The following is a 26,505-nucleotide window of genomic DNA, read 5'->3' as shown; positions in this document are numbered from 1 at the left end:
AATTGAGATGCCTGGTCAATTTGCTCATTTCGAAAGTTTGGGGCATCTCACAATAAAGTCATAGAATCGTACAGTACAGAAACAGGGCCTTAGGCATAACTTGTCCAATCCAACTGGGCTTTCCATAATAAACTAGTCTCACGGCCTGCAAATCCCTTTTGCACCCTCTCCAATTTAATACGATCTTCCCTTTTGCTGAGGTACCAGAATTATACACAGTCATCTAAAAGTGGCCAGACCAATGTCCTGTACAATGGCAACATGACGTCCCAAATCCTATTATCAATGGTCTGACTGATGGATGCAAAAATGAAATCTGAATGGTGGCATGTGATCAGGAATGTACACTTTAATACAACAGAGTCTCACAGTACTGGAGAGTCTTTTCGATCCATCCAGACTATACCGACTAACAATAAAGGATGTTCCCAGTCACGATGGGGCAGCTCAGAACCAGGGGGTGACGGTGTAAAGGGGACAAGGTAGGACTGAAATGAGGAAAAATGTCTTCACCCAGAAAGTGGGGAGCATGTGGGATTCTCTGCCACAGCAAGCGATTGGGGCCAAAACATTGAATGTGACTCCATCTCTCAGTCCTGTCATCATCTCTGTATATCTGTCTCTCCCTCTGTCTCTCTCCCTCCCTCTGTGTCTCTCGCTCTGTCTCTGTCTCTCTCGCTCTCTCTCTGTCTCTGTCTCTCTCCTGTCATCATCCTTTTCTCTCCCTTCATCCTGCTGTCATCTCTCTCTCTTCCTCACCCGACCCTCACTTCCAGAAATTTTAATTGCAGGCTCGAGCGCGCGAAAACAGCCTGGTCCTGGCATCTCAGTCGTATGTGAATAATCTGGGAGATAAATGCACACCATGTTTCATTTATATATACATATGTAACAACCACTGACAGAAAGTAAACATGGAAAACACCTTCACATGCATCGCACGGGTCCAAATGTAAAGTCAACCTCTTTCTGTCTGGGAGGGGAAACACTTTGGGAATTCAATTAATTTCACCTCTGACATTTCTGAAAAAGAAAATAAATAGGAGCAGAGAATGACGCCACTCGGTCCATCTGCCAGTGGTGTAATTTGTAATCTGTGACCATCCATCTCCCTGAGAGTGTTACAAACTAGTTTCTCCCCACCTCCCCCTTCCTCCACAATTTACTCCCTTTAACTGCAGCAAGTAAAAGGAACACATCAAACACTAATACAGCAGAAACAGACCCTTCAGCCCAACCTGTCCATGCCAGCCAGGTTTTCTAATCTACCCTACTCCCATCTGCCTGCATTTGACCCATGTCCCTCGAAACCTTTCCTATTCATGTCCCTGTTTAAATGCCTATTAAATGTGTGATCGTACCCACATCTACAACATCGTCTCCCAACTCATCCCATACACGCACCACTTTCTGTGTGAAACAGTTGTCCATTAGGTCCCTTTTAGATCTCTCCCCTCTCACCTTAAACCTACGCCCTTTAGTTTTGGACTCCCCCGCCCTGGGGAAAAGACCTTGGCTATTCACCTTATCTCTGGCTTTCATGATTTTGTTGACCTCTGTAAGATCACCCAGCAACCTCCACTCTCGGGGGGGAAAAAATGTCCCATCCGAATTAGCCCCTCCCTCCAACTGAAACCCTCCATTCCCAGTAACATCCTTGTCAATCTTTCCAGTTTAATAATATCCTGTCCATAGCATTTAATGCATTTCTGTTTTGGTCATTTAAGGATTTCTCATGATCAATCTTGCCAATGGATCCACCAAAGAGAATGAATTGCCTCCAGTTATCCCTTCAGTTTCTCTCCCATCAATAATGCTGGAGAAACACGACCTACTTGTGCACAGCCTTTCCAAAGCATACATGATCTTGAGGGACCGACTCCCCACCCCAGGGAGACAATCTAAAGGGGGAGATTAGGGTCCACCTTCTGCAGATTGGTCTGCAGCTCTAAACCTTCTGGCACGGGGTTGGGGGGGGGAAGCTCTAGTGGCTTCTGTGGGATGACCTTGGGCGAGAGAGAACAGAAAATGATACTAACCACCCAGAGAGAAGTCGAATGGACTGTCTGCAACCGGAACACACAAGACAAGGAACTAAACCTCATCTGTTGGTCCTTATCTGATAGAAACACTTGTCAGTAAGGCATTAGAATGGATGCAGAGTCGACAATCTCAAAATACTAACTCACTCTCTCTCTCTCTCTCTCTCTCGATACCCCACGCCCTCCCCTCGCTGACAGATGCTGTCAGACCTGTTGAGTTACCCCAGTGCTCTCTGTGTTGGTTTCAGATCTCCAGAACCCTGCACTGTGTTGCTTTTGCAACCTTACAAGCTGTGTTCCTTGCTTCAGACACCAGTGCCCCGACTTCTGGTGAAATGGTGTCCTCTGTTGTTCAAGCATAGAGGAAAGATATGGCTAACACATTTCAAAATAGCATTGCATCACTGTCAGAAAGGAAACACAGGACAATGAGACGACATTGCTTGGTAATGGTGTACATATGACCAGAGGATCAGAAGTAGGCCATTCAGCCCATCTGGCTGCTCCACCTTTCAACCATGACTGTGGCTGAACTGCTCATTCTTAACTCTACTTTGCTGCACTTCCACCCCTTGCCCCATAACCTTTGATTCTCCTTCCTGATTGAAAATCTCTCTCAGACTTGAATATACTGAATGACCTGGCAGTGACAGCCCTCTGTGGTAAAGAATTCCACAGATTCACTCCCCTCAGAAGAAGAAATTCCTCATCTCCATCTTCAATGGATGAACGCCTATTAAGAGATGATGCCCCTCTGGTCCCAAATTCTCCCACATGAGGGGCAACAGCTCCCCATCAAATTCCTCAAAGGATCTTCAATGAGGCCACCTCTCATTCCTATAAACTCCAATGAGGATAGGCCAACAGACTCAATCTCTCCCTCATCAGACACTCCCTCCATACTCGGGATCAGCCGAGTGAACATTCTTTGAACCTGCCTCCAACGCTAGACTCCAACGCTAGACTCTCCTTCTTTAAATACGAGGCCACAAAACTGCTCAACATATCTCAGCTGTGTCTTGTATAGTTTTTTTTAGAAAAATTTCCCAACGTTTATCTTACATTGAAGGCTGACGTTTCGGGCCTTGATCCGATGGTTCATTTAAACCCTTCTTCCGAAAAAAGGATCTTGGCCCGAAACTTCAGCCTTACCTTACCAGTGGTGTACCACAAGGATCTGTTTTGGGGCCACTGCTGTTTGTCATTTTTACAAATGACCTGGGCATAGAAGGATGGGTTAGTGAATTTGCAGATGACACTAAAGTCATTGGATTTGTGGATAGTGCAGAAGGATGTTGCAGGTTACAGAGAGACATAGATAAGCTGCAGAGATGGGCTGAAAGATGGGAAATGGAGTTTAATTTGGAGAAATGTGAGGTGGTTCCCTTTGGAAGGAGTAACAGGAATACAAAATACTGGGCTAATGGTAAGATTCTTGGTCGTGTGGATGAGCAGAGAGAGCTCAGTGTCCATGTGCACAGATCCCTGAAAGTTACCACCCGGGTTGATAGGGTTGTTAAGAAGGCATACAGTGTATTCGATTTTATTGGTAGAGGGATTGATTTTCGGAGCCATGAGGTCATGTTGCAGCTGTACAAAGCTGTGGTAGGCTACAGTTGGAGTATTGTGTACAGTTCTGGTCGCCACATGATAGGAAGGATGCGTAAACATTAGAAAAGTGTGCAGAGGAGTTTTACCAGGATGTTGCCTGCTATGGAGGGAGGATCTTATGAGGAAAGGCTGAGGGACTTGAGGATGTTTTCATCAGAGAGAAGAAGGTTAAGAGGTGACCTAATAGAGACAAACAAAATGATCAGAGGATTAGATAGTGTGGAAAGTGAGAGCCTTTTTCCTTGGATGGAGATGGCTAGCACGAGGGGACATCGCTTTAAATTAAAGGGTGTTAAGTATAGGACAGATTTCAGAGGTAGGTTCTTTACTCAGAGAGTAGTAAGGGTGTGGAATGCCCTGCCTGCAACAGTAGTCGACTCATCAAGTTTAAGGACATTTAAATGGTCATTGGATAAACATATGGGTAATCATGGAATAATGTAGATTGGATGGGCTTCAGTTTGGTTTCACAGGTTGGTGCAACATCGAGGGCCAAAGGGCCTGGGCTGTCTGTAGTGTTCTATGTTCAATGTAATTTAATGGGTAATTAACAATGGGTTGGGAGTGTATGGGCTGCCAGCAGGAAAGTGCAGTTGGCGTGGGGTGAAATCAGCCACAATTTTATTAAATGGCTGAATTGCTACTCCTGCTGCTAATTCTTTTGTTCTCAGATTATGGGAGGATACGGACTGGCTGATCAGTAGCAACTGGAATTCAATTCAGGTACATGTGAGGCAATGCACATGGGCAGGGCAAACAAGTGAATGGAGTACATGACAAACAATGTAGGACTAAGGATCAGAGGGACCTTGCATTATTTGCCCATCTGTCCCTTAAGGTAAGAGAACAGCTCGCTAAAGGGGTTAGAAACCAAATGAGACACTTGCCTTTGTTAGTCGAGGCACAGAGTTTGGGAGCGAGGAGGTTATGCTGGAACTACATATACAGTTGCTGCGGCCCCAGCGAGAGTGTTGTGCACAGCTCCGAAATCAACAGAATAGGAGGGATGTGATTTCACTGGACACAGCACAGAGGAGGTTTATCAGAAAGCTGTCTCAGATGGAAAGCTTTAGTTATGAAGAAAAGTTGGGTAGACTGGATTTTTTTCTGGAGCAGAGGAGATTGAGAGGCACAGGGTTGAGATATATAATTTAGACAGTCATGGCGGATTTCAAGCCTGGATTCCCTGAATTTCTGAATTACCACTAAACCGAGGCATTCCCGAGAATTTTGACACAGCAACAATTGGCACGAACTGCAATATTGTTCCAAGTTTGCACGAAGGAGATGTTTATAGGGCAGATGAGGGGATGTGTGTCTTTGCTGCATATGCTACCTGGGTTAATGCTTGGTGCTCTGACCATTTTCATTCCCTTTGGACTTTTCTGTGGTGGTTTGATATTGAATAAAATATTTAATACAGAGCACTCGGAAAGCAGGGGCTGGGTTGGACAGAGGCGGTATGGATGTCCAAACGGGAAATGATGCTGTCCAAATCTCCAGGAATTCTTCAAGGAAATAAATAGTGGAGTTGATGAGGGGGAGTCAGTGGTTGTGCTTTATTTGGACTTTGAGAAGGCTTTTGACAAATTCCAACGGAAGATACCAGTGTGTAAAGCTAAAGCACCCGGGATTGGGGTAGTGTACTGAGATGGGTAGGATACTGTTTGCAGATAGAAACAAAGAGTAGCAATAAACAGGCCTTTATTTAAATGATGGGCAGTGACTAGTGGGTGCCATAAGACAGTAAGATATAGGGGCAGAATTAGGTCATTTACATCATTGAGTCTGCTCCCACTATTTGATCATGTTTCTCAACCCTGTTCTCCTGCCTTCTGCCCTTGACCCCCTCACTGATCAAGAACGTATCTATTTCTGCCTGAAGTGCACTCACTGACTTGGCCTCCACAGCCCTCTGCAGCAATAAGTTCTACAGGGTCACCAGTTTGTGGCTGAAACAAATTCCTTATCTCAGTTCCAAAATGTCATCCCTTCACCTCGATTGTGCTCTTGGGTTTTAGTCTCCCTTACTAGTGGAAACAGCTTCTGCTTGTCTGCTCGATCCACAGCTCTCAGTATCCTGTAGGTTTGAATTACCAATCATCCTTCTAAACTCCAATGAATACAGACCCAGTGTCCTCAACTGCACATCATTCATCCTCAGGATCATTCTTGTAAACTTCTTCTGCACCCCCTCCAATGCCAGCCCATCCATCCTCCGATATGGTTTGCAAAACTTCTCATGATATTCCTAAAGCAGTACAGATCTGCTCTTGTATCCTTGCCCTTTTGATATGAATGCTAACATCACATTTGACTTCCTAACTGCCAGCTGAACCTGTATGTTAACCTTAAGAGAATCCTCAACAAGGATTCCCATGTTACTTTGCTCTTCAGATTTCTGAAGGTATTCTTCGCTCAGAAAATAATCTGTGCCTCTAATTTTCCTCCAAAATGTATAACCTCACACTTTCCCATGTTGTATCTGTCACTTCTTTGCCTACTCTCCTAGCTTGCTTGCTTCCTCGGTACTACATGTCCCTCCACCTGTCTTTGTGTCAATAGCAAACCCAACACCAATGTTCTGAGTTCCTTCTTCCTGATCATTAATGTATAACCTGAATAGTTGTGGTTGTAATGCTGACCCCTGTGGAACACCACTAGGCACCTGCTGCCATCCTGACAAAAAACCGAGTTCCTGGCAGTCCGCCAATCCCATATCCATGCCAGTACTTTGCCCCTGGCACCATGAGCTCCTATCTTCTTTCACAGCCTCTTGTCAAAGGCTTTCTGGAAGTTCAAAGTGTTCATGTCCACTGGATATCCTTTCCTAGCTTAGTCATGACCTCCTCAAAGAATTCTAACAGATTTGTCAGGCATGACATCTCTTTGATGCAGCTGTGCAGACTCTGCATTATTTTATCATGCACTTCCACGTATTCCACCACCTCATTCTTAATAATGATCTCTAAAATCTTACCAATGACCGAGGTCAGGCTTAGCCTCTCTTCTGAAACCATGGTGTTGGATTAGCTACTCTCAAGTCCTCTAGGGCCCTCCCTGACTCCAGTGATTCCTGACAGATCACCACCAATACGTTTACAATTTTCTCAGACATCTCCTTCTGAACTCTGGGGTGTAGCCTGTCCGTGATTTATCCACTTTCAGGCTTTTCGCCTTCACCAGAACCTCCCCCTTGATGATAACCACAAACCTCACCTCTGCCCCAAACTCTTTTGAAGTTCTGGTGTTGTTGCTGATGGTCTTCTACTGTGAAGGCTAATGCAAGGTTCAGTTCCACCACCATTTCTTTGTTAGTTCTTCTCCAGCCTCATTTTCTACTCTTTTTTTCTCTCTTAATATTTAGTATCTTAAAAAAAACTCTTGCAGTCTTCCTTTCTCTGACTGGATAGGCTGCTCTCCTATTGCATCCTCTGCCCCCTTATTGTTGTTTTTGTGATCCTCTGGCTTTTAAAGGCTTCCCAATCTTCTGTTGGTGGCACAGTGACTCAGTGGTTGTCACTGCTTTTACATGGTGCCAGGGACCTGGGTTTGATTCTACCCTCGGGCAACTGTCTATTGGAGTTTGCACATTACCTGTTTGCTGGCTTTCCTCCCACAGACCAAAGATGGGCTGGTTAAGGGGATTGACCATGTTAAATTGTCCATCATGTCCAGGAATGTGCAGGCTTGCAGGATTAGCCATGGGAAATTAAGGGTTACAGTGACAGGGGAGGGGTCTGGGTCTTGTTGGGATGTGCTTTGGAGGATCAGTGTAGAATCGATGGGCTGAATGACCTGTTTCCATATTCTTAGGGATTCTATGATTCTGGCTTCCCACTAATCTTCACCACTTTGAATGCTTTTTCTTTTGTTTTTACGCTGTCTCTGACTTCCCTCGACTGCCATGGTCCCTCATCCTGTCCTTAATATGTTTTGTTTTAAACCCTTGGATGAACATCTGCTGTGCTTCTTCAATTACTCCCAAAAACCTCTGCCATTGCTGCTTCACTGCCTTCCCTACTCTATGTCCCTTCCAACCAACTCTGGCCTGCCTCTCTCACATGTCTTCATAGTTAACTTTGCTCAATTATAATGGCATCACATCTGATTCACTCTCAACCATTTCAGACCAGAGGGTGATTTTTTTAAAAATGTGATCATTACTGCGCCCGAGGCATTCGTTCACCTTCTGATCTCTAATCAAGTCTGCCCCATTACATGTCATTAAATCTGGTATTGTCTGTTCCTTTGTGGGTTCTCCTGTAAGGTGCTCTTTAAAAAAAAGATCTCGCAGACATTCCGCTGTTTATTTTTTTCTTGAGATACACTCCTTAAGTGATTTTCCCAGTCTGCCTGCATATTGGAGTCTCCTGGTTTATTTTACTCCCCACGTCTTGATCCTGCTCAAAGGCCTATACACAGCTCCCATCATGGTCTTGTCTTCTTTTGCAGTTCTTCAACTCGATCCATGCAGATTCTATGCCTTCTGATGTTATATCACGTTTTGTTCAAAATATAATTTCTTATGGACAAGGCAACGTCACCCTCCTGCCCATCTGCCCATCCATTTGACAGGATGGCTATTCTTGGATGGTCTGTTCCCAGCCCTGATCCCCTGCAGCCAAAATGAGTGTTAGGACCCCAGGCTATTCACCAAATACGTCAATGATTTCGATGAGGGGAACTAAACGTAATATCTCCACATCTGCAGATGACACAAAGCTGGGAGGGAGGGGGAGCCCTGAGGAGGATACAGAGATGCTTCAGTGTGATTTGGACAAGTCAAGTGAGTGGCACACGCAGTTTCATGTCAGTAAATGTGAGTTTCAATCTCTTTATTTGAGGAAGGAGATTCTTGCAATAGCGGGGCTGCAGTGAAGCTTTACTGGGCTGGTTCCTGGAATGCAGAGCTGATGTCTGAAAGGTACAATCGGTGAGGGTTGTATTCACTGGAGCTCGGAAGAAAGAGGGGGTTTCTCACAGAAACATAAAATCCAAACAGGACAAGGTCGATACAGAAAGGTTGTTCCTGATGCCAGGGGACTCCAGAACCAGTGATCACAGTTTGTGGCTGTGATGACATCACACACTGACAATTGCACAATGACATCACCCACTCCCTGGGGATTTCCTCGAAGGTGGGATTTTTCTGACTCCGGTGTTTCTGATATCTTTACAGGTGCCGGCTCCAGCAGGAGATTTCCAAATTGCAGACGGTGAAATTGTTGAACGGTGAGTACCTGTGACCATTCTTTCACAAATTTGAACTTTTTGGTACTGTGCCAGTTATCTGTGAGAGGATCCACATGTCTGGGGCTGGTACAACTCCTTCATTGTGGATCTAAATCCACATCCATCCATTGCTCTGCTTCCCATCGGTCCTACCTGTTCAGCTCTCTGCCATTGTCTAACCTCCTCTCTTTTATATTTCCATGTTTGTTTGCTGTGTCTCTGAGGTTTCTAGATTGCCCATCATCCAAATACATGCTGCTGGCTTACCAGCTTCATCTTCACTTGGCACCTCTCACCATCAGGAATCATAATCGTCATAGAATCATACCGTTCAGAAGAGGCACTTTAATTCATCCTGTCAGCACCAACAAAACTACTTGATCTATACCTTTCCCACTTTCTACCACTTTGCCCATCATCTTAAAGGTTATGGCATTTCAAGTGATCATCCTTTTCGTTTTGAAGGTTATGAGATTTCCTGCTTCAGTTACCCTCCCACTTGGTGCATTCCAAATACCCACCGCCATCTGGGTGGGAAAAAGAGTTTATCAATTTCCCTCAATACCCTGTCTTTCACCTTGAAATGATGTCCTATTGACCCTTAAACTGAAGGGAACAGATGCTTCCCATCTGCCCTGTCCATGCCCCGCACAATCTTACAGGAACAGGAGGAGGCCATTCAGTCCCTCAACCCTGTTCCACCATTCAGTGCTGTTCGGCCACCCTATACTGTCAAAGTGTCTTCAGCACATTGAATTGAGTTACGGCGAGTCTTAGAGTCATACAACATCGAGGCAGGCCCTTTGGTGCCCCATGTCTCTGCCAACCAAAAAACACAAAGCCACACTAATCCCTTTTGGCTGCATTTACTTCAGAGACTATTATGTTCTGGCATTTTAAATGTTCATCCAGATGCTGTTTAACTAGTATGGATGTACCTGCCTCCACCACCCTCTAAGCTAGCACATTGCATATTTCTACCATCAGTCACTCAGAACAATCAAAATTGATGATGAGGAAGCAATGTAGAGAGAAGTCAGATTTTACTGGATCCAGGAAAATGAGGGAAAACCTAAATTGCATCTGGATGGCAACTCTCAGATTTCCGTTCTGGTGCTGCAAGAGGAGTGAAGAATTGCAAACATTCAGCATGTTCAAAACGCCAAAGTAGGACAGTAGCTTAACTTCTAAATTCTAGAGGGAACGAAGCCACCCGCCAAAGGAAGCAAGCCAAATCGATTGGTAATAGCGAAAATGGCCAGAACAGGAAGCTGTGAATGGATATTCATTTCTGTGGAAGTGCCTGGCACTTTGGAGAACTTTTGAGAGGATTGTGGCAATACTTGTGATTCCTCCTTTTGGGAAGAATATAAGTCCCCTTTAGTTAAAGGGTTAATAGGACATTGTGTCAAGGGGAAAGACAGGAAATTGAGGAAATTTGATTTTTTTTTCACCCAGTGGTGGGATGCAACATGTGGGAGGGTAACTGAAGCAGGAAATTTCACAACTTTAAAAAATAATTCTTAGAAGACAACCTTAGAAAAGGAGGAGGAGAGGGGGCCGAATTGAGGTATACAAGATAATGAGAGGCATAGATAGAGTTGATAGCCAGAGACTATTTCCCAGGGCAGAAATGGCTAACACGAGGGGTCATAGTTTTAAGCTGGTTGGAGGAAAGTATAGAGGGGATGTCAGAGGCGGGTTCTTTACACAGACAGTTGTGAGAGCATGAAATGTGTTGCCAGCAGCAGTTGTGGAAGCAAGGTCATTGGGGTCATTTAAGAGACTGCTGGACATGCATATGGTCACAGAAATTTGAGGATGCATCCATGAGGATCAACGGTCAGCACAACATCGTGGGCTGAAGGGCCTGTTCTGTGCTGTACTGTTCTATGTTCTATGTTTAACCTGAAATGTCATATTGTCCAATTGTTACTCAGGGAATTAAGTATTGAACGGGAATGCATAGGATGCTCAGTAATGGCGTCTATGGATCTGTTCAGTGTGCTTGTTTTTTTTCATCAATTCATTTCCTTCCAGTAAAGATTTCATTTTGTTAGTAATGTGAAATCTTGTACCGCAGTTCTTAATGTCAAACCAGGTTTTGGGGCTTTCTATTTGAACGTTAATGGTCGCCAAGTAGTGGGTAAAATAATTTCCTTGCAAATTTCCTTGTAAAATCAACATTTCAACAACGGTTTGCTTTTCCTTTACAAGTATACGCTTTGCCTAAGCTTCATGATGTACGAAGGCAGGATTGAGAGACAGTAACTTGCTTAAAGCTGTTTCCTGACAAACAAACATGTCATATACATGCTTGTGAGGGTATTAATCACTCATTAACTTAATAATACAGCAATTCAGGCAGGAGGGTTAGAGGGGATGTGTGGAAAATCTTTTTCACCTTCAGGATGATGGAGAATATGGAACTCAAAAATTGTAAGGGTGGGAGAGGCAGCAACTTTCATCACATTGAAGGAGGATTTAGGTGGAAAGCTTGATGCTACAGACAAAGTGGTGGGAAAATGCGATTGGAATATTTAAAGGGTTGTTTTTGACCAGCATGGACGTGATGGGCCAAAGGGCCTGTTTCTATGTTGTAGACCTCACTGAGCCAAATGGGTTTTTACTCAAAGCCGCAGTCTCTTTTGGGCCATTAATTTATTGTTGAATTGAATTTATTGCAAACAAGTCAAAAAGGCCAGTTTTTAAAATATTCTGACACAAAGCATCTCGCTCTCTCTCTCTCTCTCTCTCTCTCTCTCCCCCTGCCTCACATTGCCAGGGACAATGGTTCAATTGCACTCTTTGGCGACTGTTTGTGTGGAGCTTGTACATTCTCCCTGTGTCTGTGCGTGTTTCCTCCGGGTGCTCCGGTTTGCTCCCACAGCCCAAAGATAGGCAGTTTAGGTGGATTGGCCATGCAAAATTGTCCATGGTGTTCAGGGATGTGTAGATTAGGTGGGTTAAAGGGGGATGGGTCTGGGTAGGTTGCTTTGAATGTTGGTATGGACTTTTTGCGTTGAAGGCCCTGTTTCCACACTGTATAGATTCCATGATCTATGAAATATCATGTGGACAGAATAGGTGCATTTAAGGCAAATAACATGAGAGTAATCAATGGAATAATGCACTGAAAATCCTGGCAGTTCGAGACTGGGAGGGGATCAGTGGTGATCAACAACGCAAGGTCAATTTTCACTTCGAGAGACTAATTACAAGCTGGTAATTATACGCATTTGTTTGGAACTCTTCTCAAAATGTCTGGTCTTGTCTGTTTCAGATCACCATTGTTCATCCGCAGTTCTTTGTTTTATGTTATGACTCTGGAGATGCTTCGCATGAAAATTGCACAAGAACAGTTCAAAGGACAACAACCCTTCCTTCAGTTGGAGAGATACAAGATGATGGAGTTTCCCTTTTGAAGAAATTCAGTTTGACAGGAAGTTGGTGGGAGCTACTCAATGCCACTGCTGTTCTGGGGAAAGTAGAGAGAGGTGCAGGGTTTCCGTTTGATCGAAATACTGTTGGGAAACTACATGATCTGCTTCAGTATCTGAGGAGTGGTGAAACATGCTGAACATTGTACAATTTTTGGCAAACATCCTACTTCTGACCTTACAACAGAGGGAAGCTCATCGATGAAGCAGCTGAATTAAACATATTGAACAAAGCTGCATCATGAATGATTCAGTTGGTGTTCTGAACATTGAATTGAAAGGTGAGAGGGAGTTACATTATTAAATTGGAATGTTATTAAGATGAAATTGATATAGGTGAGATAAAGCAAAATAATTTAAGTTTATAATTAACAGAATGAATCTTTGACTGCCTCAGGAATCCTTCTGACAATTTCAGTTTTATTTTCAGAATTCTAATTTTTATGCCACACTAATTGAAATAAAAATTTAAATTCAGACAGAGCTTTAAGGAGCTAGGAAGATGTGATTTTCCAAACCGCTTCACATTCTACCTCACAGTTTCTCTCCAGTTCGGCAATTCAACAGGCAGATCACCAGCAACTCCTTAAAACAACTAGGGATGGTTAGTAATTGCTGGCCATGAGTAAATTTTAAAAAGGACGCTATGTCTCAGGGAGATCGATATATACAGGGCTAATATGTGATGTACATTCAGCTTTTCTTCTCTCAAATGAACACTATGTTCCTCAGACTTATAACAGCATGTTTTACAGCTTTACAGAATTGACAAATTGTCACGGTGTAAATTATTTTTTGAATTGATTTCAAATACACCTTATGCACTTTAAACATTCCATTTACATGTACAGTCAGAATTTCTTCATGCAATCATGTAGCCACGAGATCTGTCATGACTACTAACCCCTCGGTAATGGTAAACTTGCCACAGTGCCACTCTTTTTGTCAGGGAGAGAAATGACTTGTGGTGGGTTTCATCTGAAGGTCAGCATGCCTCAAGTGAGGGGTGAGGGGGAGAAGGTGAGAACTTTGCAGTAACCTCAGCTGGCTGTGGGAATTGAACTGGTTAGTGTGACTCTGCAGGACAAGTTAACAGTCCAGCCAACTGAGCTAGATTTAGCCACAGTGTGTAAACCGGCTTGAAGGGCCTATAGGCTCTCACTTCCACGCACTGTTTCTGTGCTGCCTGCTCAACAAAGTTGCCTGTTTTTTGATGTTAGCAATAACTTTTTGCCAGAAAATGCATTGGCAAACGGCATGATAACTTGTGTTGCCATCTCATTTCCTGTTTCACCTTGTTCAAACTGCCTGTTATCTTCCAACCAGTCAGAAATCAACTCACAGATCTCAACATCCAAATATCGGGTGAGAATTTTGTCGGAAAATGTTTGCTTTTCCAATCCTTCTTGCAATTGGTGAGTAGTAGGTCCTCTCAGTTTGTGCTTTTAACTCCACAAAGATGGCTTTAAGTAATGAGTTACTTTGCATAATTCAGGAACTGGTCAACTGTGGAAGTGCATCAAAAGAATTTAGTTCGCTGCCACTTTTTAATTTAGTCAATACCTTCAATTATTGTAGCCCAGTATTTTGAAAGTGAAAACTTAGTGTTTATCCCATTGATCTACATTGTTTTCTGACAGAGTTAATAACAATTTTTACAGGGGAATGAGGAGAAACAGTGAATTCATCAAGGTTAACTACTGTAAAGCAAAAGAACATAACAAGGGATACCTGTATAGATAAATAATCCTGAGTGAGTGTGTAGTTGGCAAGATCAAATTCAATTATATGCAGGAAGGGGAGAAAGCTGTCTTTGGAACCCGCTGGAGGAACTTCAGTTCTGGTGAAACGAGAGTTGATCTGTGTTTTTATGAAGAGAGAGAAGTCACTTGGAAATGACTGCACAATTTGCAACTGTGATAGGAGAAATTAACTGAATGGTTCAAGGGAAAAGGCATGCTGATGTTTGGTCAAGGGGAAGATAAACTGACTCAGAAATTGAGGGGCAGAATGGGAGTGAATGATGTCGTGGGGCAGGCTAAAGTGAATTGGACTCATAGAAACTTCTCGACAGCGAAGGAAATGTACTGGCATGATGAAATATATTTGAATTGAGGCAGACTAGACTATAGGAATACTTGTGGGAGGGAAAGGGGGAGTGAGGTGTTGGTAGAAATGAGTGGAAGGCATTTCTGAGGTAGTCACATTCCTGAATCTGCATCAGTACTATTTGAGCAGCATCAAATCAGCCATGAGCCTATTGAATAGTGGAACAAACTCAAAGGGCTGAATGGCCTCCTCTTTCAACAAATTTGGAAATATTACCATTTGCAACATCATCCAAATCATTATCAAAGTTGTGTAGATGGGCCTGGTCCTTGTCACTGAATCTGAGTAATCAAGTCAGAGCCATTGAGTCATGCAGCACAGAAACAGGCCCCTCAGCCCACCTGTCTATGTTGACCAACAAACTGACCCTATTTTTCTGCACATGTTCCTGGCTGACTAAGTCCTGGCATTTAAAATACTGTCCAGATGCTTCCGAAATGTGAGAGCACCTGCTTCCACCACCGTCTCAGCCAGCACTGTCCATATTTCTACCATCCTTTGGATGAAAAATTGTTTCCTCACAACCACGAACTGCTCACCTTTAACTTATGCTGTCTGGTCTTCGACTTGCCTGCCATGGGGAAAAGATTCTCACAATCTCCTCTGTCTATGCCTCTCATATCTTTGCGGACCTCAATCAGATCCCCCCTCTGCTCCAGAGAAGGCAAACCCAACATATCTTGTCTCTGTGAGGCTGGATGAACACAGCAGGCCAAGCAGCATCTCAGGAGCACAAAAGCTGACGCCCCGGGCCTAGACCTATGAAGGGTCTAGGCCCGGGGCGTCAGCTTTTGTGCTCCTGAGATGCTGCTTGGCCTGCTGTGTTCATCCAGCCTCACATTGTATTATCTTGGAATTCTCCAGCATCTGCAGTTCCCATTATCTCTGATATCTTGTCTCTCCTCAGAACTGAGACTTTCCAGCCCAAGCAACATCCTGGTGACTCTCCTCCACACTCATTCTGTTTGTTATAATGTCCTTGCAATAGTGTGGTAATCTGAACTGCACACAGTATTCCATCTGTAGTCTAACCCATGTTTTATAAAGTTGCAACAGTCTCCTCTTCTCCTATGTTCTCCAACCTGGCAAATGAAGCCAGGATTATCTACATTTTCTTCTGACAGAGTTAATAACAATTTTTAAAGGGAAATGAGGAGAAAATGTGAATTCATCAAGGTTGACTGTGTGAAGCAAAAGAAAATAACAAGGGATACATATAGAGATACATAATCCTGACTGAGTGCGCAGATAATCCTGCATGGCTTCTTCACCACAGCCTGCCTGTGCTGATATCTTCAATGATTTCTAGATCATGATGTTTCATGGTTGTAACATCACGTGAGGAGAGCTTGCCTCCTGATCATGATATATTCTTTTCTTATCTCTGCTTTCTCTGTATGGAGCAATTTCAAAATCTTCCAGTTCAATCCACCCTGTCCCACAGGCTGAGTAATTTGTGATCATATTATTCAATACATCCAATCTCTTCCGGTGCAATTACATTTGTTGGAATCCTGTGTGGGATTTGGTTGAAAGCCTTCTGATAGGGTAGGTGATGGCCGGGTGGTATCAGCGCTGGACTATTAAACCAGAAACCCAGCTCATCTTCTTGGGACCAGGGTTCGAATCCCACCAGGGCAGGTGGTGGAATTCGATTCAATTTTTTTTTAAAAAAGCCTCGAATTAGGAATCTATTGATGACCATGAAACCATTGTTGATTCTTGCAAAAACACATCTGGTTCATTAATCCCCTTCAGGGAAAGAAATCTGCCATCCTCACCTGGTCTGGCATACATGCGACTCCAGACCTACAGCAATGTAGTTAACTCTCAGTTGCCCACTGAAGTACCAATCGCTACAGAGTCTCAATGAAATGAAACCAGACGGATCATCGAGCATTAACCTCAGCACTGGCGAAGACAACGGCAGAAACAGCACTGTTGATCCTGCAATGACTTCCTCACTGCCAACTAGGGGCTAGTGCCAAACTTGGGAGATGTGCCTCACAGACACGTCCAGTAACAACCTGACATAGTCATACCTAAAGAATCATAACTTACAGACAATGTCCCAGACACCACCATCACCATCCCTGGGTATGTCCTGTCTCACCGAAAGGACAGGCCCAGCAGAGGTGGCCGCACAGTGACATACAGTAGGGAGGGTGTTGCTCAGGGAGAGCTCAACACTGACTCCAGACCCCATGACGTCTTATGGTTTCAGATTAAATATGGGCAAGGAAAGCTCCTGATGATGACCGTATACCATCCTCCTTCAGCTAATGAATCGGTACTCCATGTTGAACATCACTTGGAGGAAGCACTGAAGATGGCAAGGACACAAAATGCACTCTGAGTGGGGGATTTCAATACCTACCACCAAGAGTGGCTCGGCAGCAGTACTGCAGAGCGAGCTGGTCAGTGCCCAAAGGACATCGCTGCCAGGCTGGATCTGTGGCAGGTGGTGAGGGAACCAACAAGAGGGAAAAGCATACTCGGTCTCATCCTTACCAACCTGCCAGCTGCAGTTGCATCTGTCCATGACAGTATCAGTAAGGGTGACCATCGCACTTGTGAAGACACAGCCCCACCAGCACATTCCATTGTATTGTGTGGCACTATCACCATGCTAAATGGGACAGACTTTGCACAGATCTAGTTACTTGTGACTGGACATCTATGAGGCACTGTGAGCCATCAACAGCAGCAGGATTGTACTCCAGCATAATCTGTCATCTCATGGCCCAGCATATCCCCCAGTCAACCATTACCATCAAGTCATGGGATCAACCCTGGTTCAACGGAGTGTGCAGGAGGGCATGCCAGGAGCAGTACCAGGCACATCTGAAGATGGGGTGTGAACTTGGTGAAGCCACCAAACAGGAATACTGCTCACTAAACAGCAAAAGCAGCAACTGAGAGACAGAGCTAAGCGATCCCACAACCCACAGATCAGATCTAAGCTCTGCAGGCCTGCCACATCCAGTCATGAATGGTGGTGGGCAATTAAACAGCTCACTGGAGGAGGAGTCTCCACAAATATCCCCATCCTCAATGATGGAAGAGCCCAGCACATCTGTGTAAAAGGTGAGGCTGAAGCATTCACAGCAATCTTCAGCTAGAATTGGCAAGTGGGTAATCCATCTCAGCCTCCTCCAGTGGTCCCCAGCATCACAAATACCAGTCTTCAGCCAATTTGATTCTCTCCATGTGATAGCGAGAAACTTTGGAGACACTGGGTCCAGAAAAGCCTACGGGCCCTGACAACATTCCGGAAAATGTACTGCAGGCTTGTACTGCAGAACTTGCCAGTCCCCGAGCCAAGCTGTTCCAGGACAGTTACAACACTGGTATCTACCCGGCAAAGTAGAAAATTTCCCAAGTTATGCTCTGTACTCAAAAATCAGGAAATATGCAACCCGGCCAGTTACTACCCCATCAGTCTACTCTCAATCATCAGGAATTGATGGAAAGTGTCATCAACAGTGCTATGGAGCAGCACCTTCTCAGCAACAGCCTGCTCAGTGACGCCCAGTTTGGGCTCCACCAGGGCCACTCAGCTCCTGACCTCATTACAGCCTTGGTTCAAACATGGGCAAAAGAGCTGAATCCCAGAGGTGAGCTGAGAATGACAGCTGTTGACATTAAGGCTGCATTAGACTGGGCGTCAAGGAGCCCTGGCAAAGGAACCAGTGGGGATCGGGGGCAAAGTCTCCAGTGGTTGGAGCCATACGTGACACACAGGAAGATGGTTGTGGTTGTTGGAGGTCAATTATCTCTGCTCCAGGACATCTCTGCCAGAGTGCCTTAGCATAGTGTCCTCAGCCTAACCATCTTCAGCTGCTTCACCAATGGCCTTTCCCACCTCATAAGGTCAGAAGTGGTGATATTCGCCACTGTTCATTACCATTTGTCACTCCACAGATACTGAAGCAGTCTGTGTTCAAATGCAAGAAGGCTATGGCCATCACCAATAAGAGACAATCTATTCACCACCCCTTGACATTCAATGTTGTTAGCATCACTGAACCCTCCACCATCAACATCCTGGGGGTTATCATTGAGCAGAAACTCAACTGGGCTGAGCACATGAACGCAGTTGGTACAAGAGCTGGTCAGAGCTGAGACTACCACAGTGACTCACTTCTCTCCTGACTCCTTAAAGCCTGTCCACAATCTACAAGACACAAGTCAGGAATGTGATGGAATACTACCCATGTGACGGGATGAGAGCAGCCCCAACAACACTCAAGAAGCTTGACAATAACCAGCACAAAGGATCCCGCTTGATTGGCACTACATCCACAAGCATCCACTCCCTCCACCACCGACAGTCAGTAACAGCAGTGTGTACCGTCTGCAAGATGCACTACAGAAATTCACCAAAGATCCTCTGACAGCACCTTCCAAATCCATAACCACTTCCATTGAGAAGGACAAGGGCAGCAGACAGATGGGAACACCACCAGCTTCAAGATCCCCTCCAAGCCACTTACCACCCTGACTTGGAAATGTATCGCTGTTCCTTCGCTTATGCTGAGTCAAAATCCTGGAATTCCCTCTGTAATGGCACTGTGGGGCAACCCACAGCCGTTGGATGGCAACAGTTCAAGAAGGCAGCTTCCCACCACCTTCTCAAGGGCAACGAGGGGTGGGCAAGAAATACTGGCCATCCTGCGATGCCCAAATCCCACAAATGAATTAAAAAAAATCAACTCTCTTTTTCTCATTTACTGATGCTGTAACTAATATCATCAAAATCTCCATCAGTTTTACCAAGCACGATCGCCTTTTAATGCTGCCTTGTTGGCTCTGTCCCATATATTCAATCTTCGATTCCTGTTCATGTACCAGGTTCTCTCGAACAGATTCTAACATGTTCTCTATTGTGGTCACCAAGCTAACGAAGATCTCAATTGTCCCATTTTCATCACTATCCAAGAGGTTACATTGGACACCTTCAAGTCAGCATGACCAACTTCAGAATCTGCAGTTAGGAAAGAATAGCCAAAAATGTGCCAATTATGTTTCTGGCAGTCCCTTAATCTGCTTGATTTCACCTCACAAAATGTTATATATCTTTAGTGATCCTTCATTAGATCCACTGTTCCCGTTGAACGTTTATACATTAAAAGAATGTACAACCGTTGTGGAACCTGAAGTAAAAACTGAAAGACCTGTGAATGCTGTAAATCGGGAAAACACCAGACTTAACGTTTCGGGTCCAGTGATCCCAGCCAGTTCTGACTTATTTCTTCACACATGCTGCTGACTTGCCGAGCACTTCCAGCAACTTACAGTCTTGTTTTGGAGCCTGAATTATTTGTTTATAGAATTGCCTATTTCCTATTGACTATTTTTGTGTATTTTTAAACTTTCCTTCAGATGACCTCTTCTTTTATATTTATATTTTCCTTTGTTCATCTTAAAGCTGAACAATGTCACATTCAAACTTAACCAAAATTGCGACATTATGGTCACTATTTCCTAAATTCTATGATGTTACAATCACTATTTCCTATGGGCTAATCTGAAGAACAGGTATTCATGAATCCTTTCTCATTACAAAATACCAAATCCTTATATGATCCCAGATTGGTGCCTCAATGTGATAGTCCAGGAAAACATCTTGTATACACACCTGCCATTCATCCTCCACCACATTAACACTGACTTGATAATTGAGTCTCCAAATGCAGTGCTCATTATTATTTTATTGTAGAAAAACAGTCCCTGGGTGTATTCCGGACAGGAGACCTAGGGTACAGGCGCATGGTGCTTGAAAGAGAAGTCACAGGTACACACGATGGTGAAGGTGGTGTTTGGCACACTTGCATTCATTGGTCAGAACATTCAGTATAGGAGTGATGTCATGTCGTGGCTGTAGAGGACGTAGGTGAGGCCAGTTTTACAATGCTCCTCCAGCTGAAGGAGGATGATGGCTCGGTGACGTCGTCTCGTCCCGACATTTTGAGGATCAGCAGATCCTTCTACGCCAGACTGTAGGACACGAAGCCCATGGACAGAACGGCCTCTGAGTGGTTCCTGTCATCTATCACGAAGATCTTGGACAACGGCACTGTGGAGTGGCTGGACCGGCCAATATCCCTGGATGAGCTGAACAGAGCCCTCAAGTCCTTGGAGAGGAATAAGACTCTCGGAAGCAACAGCTTACCGGTCGAGCTGTATTCCGCTCTGTGGGACCTGGTCGGCCAGGACATGCTGGAGGTGTACGATAGTGCGCTTCGGGCAGGGGCAATGTGCAAGTCCATGACGAAGGGCATCATCATCCTCATTTACAAGAGGAAGGGGGAGAGGGAAGAAATTAAGAATTGGCGTCCCATTTCATTATTGAACGTGGACTACAAAATCCTGGCCAAGGTCATAGCCAACCGGGTCAGGTCTGTCCTGGAGTCGGCGATTCACCCTGACCAAACCTGTGCTGTGCCAGGCAGGAAGATCGCTGAGAGCCTCGCGCTGATCAGGGATATGATCGCCTACATGCAGGACAGGAGGGTGGACACCTGCCTTGTCAGCCTGGACCAGGAGAAGGCCTTCGAAAGGGTCTCTCATGCTTACATGAGGGACATGCTCTCCAAATTGAGGTTCGGGGAGGGCAGCCGCAATTGGATCCGGCTGCTCTACACCAACATCTTTAGCCTAGTCTTGATCAATGGGTGGGAATCAGACAGTTTTCCCATCAGATCTGGAGTCAGGCAGGGCTGCCCGCTCTCTCCTGCCTTTTTCGTGCGCAATATTGGGCCCTTGGCCAGAACATCAGGGAGGACATGAGCCTTAAGGGCGTGACTATCCCAGGCAGCGGAGGCCTTCAGGTCAAAACCTCCCTGTACATGGACGATGTCGCCGTCTTCTGCACCGATCTTCGGTCGGTGAGTACGCTGTTGGACATCTGCGGCCAGTTTGAACTGGCCTCGGGTGCCAAAGTCAATAGGGGTAAGAGCGTGGCCATGTTCTTCAGGAACTGGGACGACCGCTCCTTCGTCCCCTTCACCGTCAGGACAGACTACTTGAAGGTGCTGGGTGTTTGGTTCGGTGGAGGTGGGGTGTGCACTAAGGCTTGGGAGGAGCATATCACCAAACTGAAGCAGAAGCTGGACAGGTGGACCCTCCGGTCCCCCTCCATCACGGGTAAGAACCTGTTTGTCAGGTGAGAGGGGCTTTCGGTACTGTTCTATGTGGCGCAGGCCTGGCCTATTCTCTGGACCTGCGCCGCTGCAGTCACCCGGGCCATCTTCCACTTCATTTGGGGGTCGAGGCTGGATGGACCAGGTCCGCAGGGACACCATGTACAAAGACCTGGAAAACAGGGGAAAGGGTGTACCGAACGCTAACCTCGCCCTGATGGCTACCTTTGTGTGTGGCTGCATCAAGCTGTGCGTAGATCCTCAGTCCGCAAACACCAAGTGTCACTGCATACCAAGGTTCTACCTGTCCCCTGTGTCGCGATGGATGGGCCTGGCCTCGTTGCCGCAGAACGCTCTGCGTAGTTGGACCGTCCCGTACCACCTGTCCTTCGTGGAGAAATTTTTGAAACACCTTTGACCACAAGGCCGCCAGGCAGTGGTCAGCACGTAATATCCTCGAGACCCATCGGGAAAAGGAGAATGTGGATCCCGTCGTGTGGTTGCCCACGCAGACTGCCAAAGTCGATCAGCAGAATGCGTCATCACCAGAATTTTAAAAACAAGCACAAGGACATTGCTTGGCTGGCGGTGAGAGGGGCTCTGCCGTGCAGGACCTTGTCAAAGGCCTTACTAAAGTCCATACAGAGTACATCCACTGCCCTCCACTTGGTTCCCTCTTTGAAATGCTCAAAAATTTGTCAGATGTGCCTTCCCGCACACAAATCCGTGATGACTATCCGTAATCATACCTTGACTGTGTTCATTGATCCTGTCACTCGGTATCCTCTCCAATAACTTGCTTACTGCTGATGTTAGGCTCACTGGCTGGAAGTTCCCTGGCTTGTCTTAGCTCCATCTCTTAAACAATGGAAAACATTAGCCACCCTCCAGTATCCAGAACTTCACCAGTGGCTAAAAATGAGGCTAAAATCTCAGCAAGGGAAGGGCCTCTGCAATTTCTTTCTGAGCTTCCCACAAAATCTGAGGATGGACTTTATCAGGCCTTGGGAATTCATCCATCTTAAATATGATCTAAGGCTGCAAACACTCACTCTCTGGTCATATATGTGCGGTACAAAATATCTCCACTTCCTTCCCTTATTTCCTCAGTATCCATGATTCTCTCCTCAGCAAACACTGAGGAGAAATATTCGTTAAAAATCCTCCTCTTCTGCTGTGGCTTCACACACGGACTACCAACCTGATCTTTAAGGGGACCTCCTTTCCCCAGCCAAGCTTTTAGTCTTAATATAGCCATGGAGCCTCTATAACCTTTTCTGCCAGATCCATTTCATGCCATCTTTTGCTCTTCTGATTTCCCTCTGATGTGTGCTTCTCCACTCTTTATAGTTATCTAGAGATTCACTTGAGCCTGATAGTTTAAACCCAATGTATGCCTTCTTCCCTTTCCTGACCAGATCCTCAATGTCCCTTGATATTTCAGGTCATCTGCCTCTATCATTTCTGTTGTCTGAAAGTGTGACATTATTAGTCTGTTCCTTTCAATCTGTGCTCTGTGAAAGTGTGGGTGTAGTTCTCAATCCATGCCTGACAGTTTCTCCAAGAAAATGCATGAGTGTTGTTACTTGTACCTAAATGTCCATTCGGTGGTATCAATATAAGAGTGCAGGCAGTACTCTGGACCTGCCAATTTCTGCTCTGTCAATACGTGAGTTTAGTTTCCGTTCGGCAGATGTGAGAATGTAGTTATCACACTGTACCTGGGAGACTTTGTTCTGTGACTATTTGAGTTCAGGTGTCACGCAGTACCTGCCAGTTTTTCTAGTTTGTGAAAACGAGAGTGTGGTTTTAAATCTGTGACTGTCAGTTTCTCCTAAGTCAGTTTGTTTGTACAATTATCAGCACATTCCTGAAAGATTCTGCTGCATGAACGTGTAATTGTAGTTATCATTCTGTCCATATCTGTCTTTGCCTCGTGAATGTGTGAGTGTATGTGCTATTTTTTCCCCATCAGTCTCCTGTCACGTGAAAATGGGTGTTTAGTTATCAACTTGTTTATTTTCATATGTGCTCTGCGAATGTTTGGCAGCAGTTATCACTCTGTATCTGTCAGGTTCTGCTTGATGAATAAATTTTAAGTCTATCCATGAGTTTCTGTTATAAGAATGTGAGAGTTTAGTTGTCACTCTATTTCTGCCAGGGTCTGCGATGTGAATGTCTGAATGCTTTTATCAGTTCTTTCCCTGTCAGTTTCTGTGACTGTGGATGCGAGAGTGTGGTTGTCAATTTGTACCTGCCATTTTCTGGTATGTGATTATGAGAGTTTGGATATTAAACAGTGCTGGTCAGCTTCTGATGTGTCAACATTTGAGTGCAGTTATCAATCTGTTCCTGACAGTTTCTGCTATGCAATAGGTGGGATTGAAGCTATCTGTTTGTCATTGTCAGTATTTACAGTGTGAATGTATGAGTGTAGTTATCTATCTGTACATGTTAGATGCAGCTGACAAGATAATGTGAATGCAGTTTCCAATCTATGCCAGTCAGTTTCTGCTATGTTAAAATATGAGTTTAGTTATCAATCTGTGCCTGTGAGTTCCTGTTCTGTGAATGTATGACTGTAATTATCAGACTCTTGCTCAAAGATTCCTCAATGTGAAGATGTGAGTTTAGTTATCGATCTGTACACTGGACCTGAAATGTTAACTATATTTTCTCCCTCACAGATGCTGCCAGACCTGCTGAGCTTTTCCAGCAGCTTGGTTTTTGTTCCCGATTTACAGCATCCGCAAATAAAAAGGTGTGGGGCTGGATGAACACAGCAGGCCAAGCAGCATCTTAGGAGCATGAAAGCTGACATCTCGGGCCTAGACCCTTCATCAGAAAAAGGGGGAGAGGGAGAAGGATTCTGAAAGAGATAGGGAGACAGAGGGGGAGGTGGACTGAAGATGGACAGAGGAGAAGATAGGTGGAGAGGAGAGTATGGGTGGGGAGGTAGGGAGGGGATAGGTCAGTCTGAGGAGGACGGACATGTCAAGGGGGCGGGATGAGGTTAGGAGGTAGGAAATGGAGGTTCGGCATGAGGTAGGAGGAGGGAATAGGTGAGAGGAAGAACAGGTTCGGCAGGCGGGGATGAGCTGGGCTGGTTTCGGATATAGTGGGGGGAGGGGAGATTTTGCAGCTGGTGAAATCCACATCGATACCATTAGGCTGCAGGGTTCCCAAGCGGAGTATGAGTTGCTGTTCCTGCAACCTACGCATCGTTATGGCACTGCAGGATGCCCAGGATGGACGTGTTGTCTAAGGATTGGGATGGGGAGTTGAAATGGTTTGCGACTGGGAGGTCCAGTTGTTATTGGCAAACCGAGTGTAGGTGTTCTGCAAAGCGGCCACCAAGCCTCCGCTTGGTTTCCCCAATGTGGAGGTAGCCACAACGGGTACAGCGGATGCAGTATACCACATTGACGGATGGGCAGGTGAACATCTGCTTGATGCGGAAGGTCATCTTGGGGCCTGGGATGCGGGTGAGGGAGGATGTGTGGGGGCAAGTGCAGCACTTCCTGCTGTTGCAGGGGAAAGCGCCAGGTCTGGTGGGGTTGGAGGAGAGTGTGGAGCAGACAAGGGAGTCGCGGAGAGTGGTCTCTCCGGATGGCAGACAAGGGTGGGGAAGGAAAAATGTCTTTGGTGGTGGGGTCGAATTGTAGATGGTGCAAGTGTCAGTGGATGATGTATTGTATCCAGACGTTGGTGGGGTGGTAAGTGAGGACGAAGGGGGATTCTCTTTTGGCAGTTATTGCGGGGGCAGGGTGAGGCTATGAGGTCATTCTCGACCACTGCGGGGGGAGCATCCGTAGTTCTTTCCATTTTTATTTTGTCCATTTAAGCTGTGTGAAACGGAGAGTGAGGGTATCTAAATGGGCCTTTCAGTTTCTGCTTTGTGAATGTCTGAGAGCAGATTTACTTTGCAGCTGTCAGTTTCTGCTCTGTGAATGTGAGAGTGTATGTTGTCAACCTCGTCCTCACAATTTGTGCTGCGTGAATGAATGCAGTTATCTGTCTGTCTCTGCCACTTTCTGTTGTGTCAATGTGAGAGTGCAGGAATCAATCTGTACCACTCAGTTAATGCAATTGGAATGAGAGAGTGTAGGGATCACCCTATACATGTCAGTGTTATCATCAACCTGTTCCTGTCAGTTTCTGCTCTCTGGGTACCTGAGTATAGATGTCATTCTCTTTCAGTCAGTTTCTACTAAGTGAATATGTGTCTGAAATTATCAGTCTATCCACGACACTGTTTTGCTGTGTGAATGTTTAGACAACAGACGATAGGAGTAGGCCATTCGGCCCTTCAAGCTAATACCACCATTCATTATGATCATGGCTGATCATCCACAATCAGTATGCTGTTCCTGCCTTATCCCCATAATCCTTAATTCCACTATCTTTAAGAGCTCTATCTGTCCCTTTCATGAAACTATCCAGAGACTTGGTCTCCACTGCCTTCTGGGGCAGAGCATTCCATACATCCACCACTTTCTGGGTGAAGACATTTCTCCTCAACTCTGTTCTAAATGGCCTACCTCTTATTTTTAAACTGTGTCCTCTGGTTCTGGACTCCCCCATCAACAGAAACATGTTTCCTGCCTCCAGAGTGTCCAAACCCTTAATAATTTTATACATCTCACTCAGATTCCCTCTCATCCTCCTAAACTCGTGTACACAAGCCCAGTCACTCCAATCTTTCAACATATGATAGTCCTGCCATTCTGGGAATTAACCTTGTGAACCTACGCTGCACTCCCTCAATAGCCAGAATGTCCTTCCTCAAAATTGGAGACCAAAACGGCACACAATACTCCAGGTGCGGTCTCACCAGGGCCCTGTACAGCTGCAGAAGGACCTCTTTGCTTCTATACTCAATTCCTCTTGTTATGAAGGCCAGCATGCTATTAGCTTTCTTCA

General features: G+C 45.3%; 2 protein-coding genes across 6 annotated transcripts in view; one reads left to right on the top strand and one right to left on the bottom strand.

The window, feature by feature from the left end:
- The window catches only part of LOC132206967 (uncharacterized), a 405,704-nt gene that overhangs the window by 149,452 nt on the left and 229,747 nt on the right, over positions 1-26,505 (top strand). The gene's annotated exons all lie outside the window — the stretch shown is intronic.
- Positions 1-26,505, bottom strand: part of LOC132206965 (uncharacterized) — a 54,558-nt gene that overhangs the window by 11,896 nt on the left and 16,157 nt on the right. The window contains exon 4 of one of the 5 annotated variants that reach the window (XR_009443258.1): positions 13,848-14,188. The exons of the other annotated variants lie outside the window; for them this stretch is intronic. The gene's annotated coding sequence lies outside the window, so the exon portion shown is untranslated. Of the gene's footprint in view, positions 1-13,847; positions 14,189-26,505 lie in introns of those variants that run through there. 5 annotated transcript variants of the gene reach the window in all.

The sequence above is a fragment of the Stegostoma tigrinum genome, chromosome 44, assembly GCF_030684315.1.
Source record: "Stegostoma tigrinum isolate sSteTig4 chromosome 44, sSteTig4.hap1, whole genome shotgun sequence".
In the NCBI taxonomy this organism is placed as follows: Eukaryota; Metazoa; Chordata; class Chondrichthyes; order Orectolobiformes; family Stegostomatidae; genus Stegostoma; species Stegostoma tigrinum.
The sequence above is the reverse complement of the archived record's forward strand: the minus strand, read 5'-3'. Positions and strand labels throughout refer to the sequence as shown.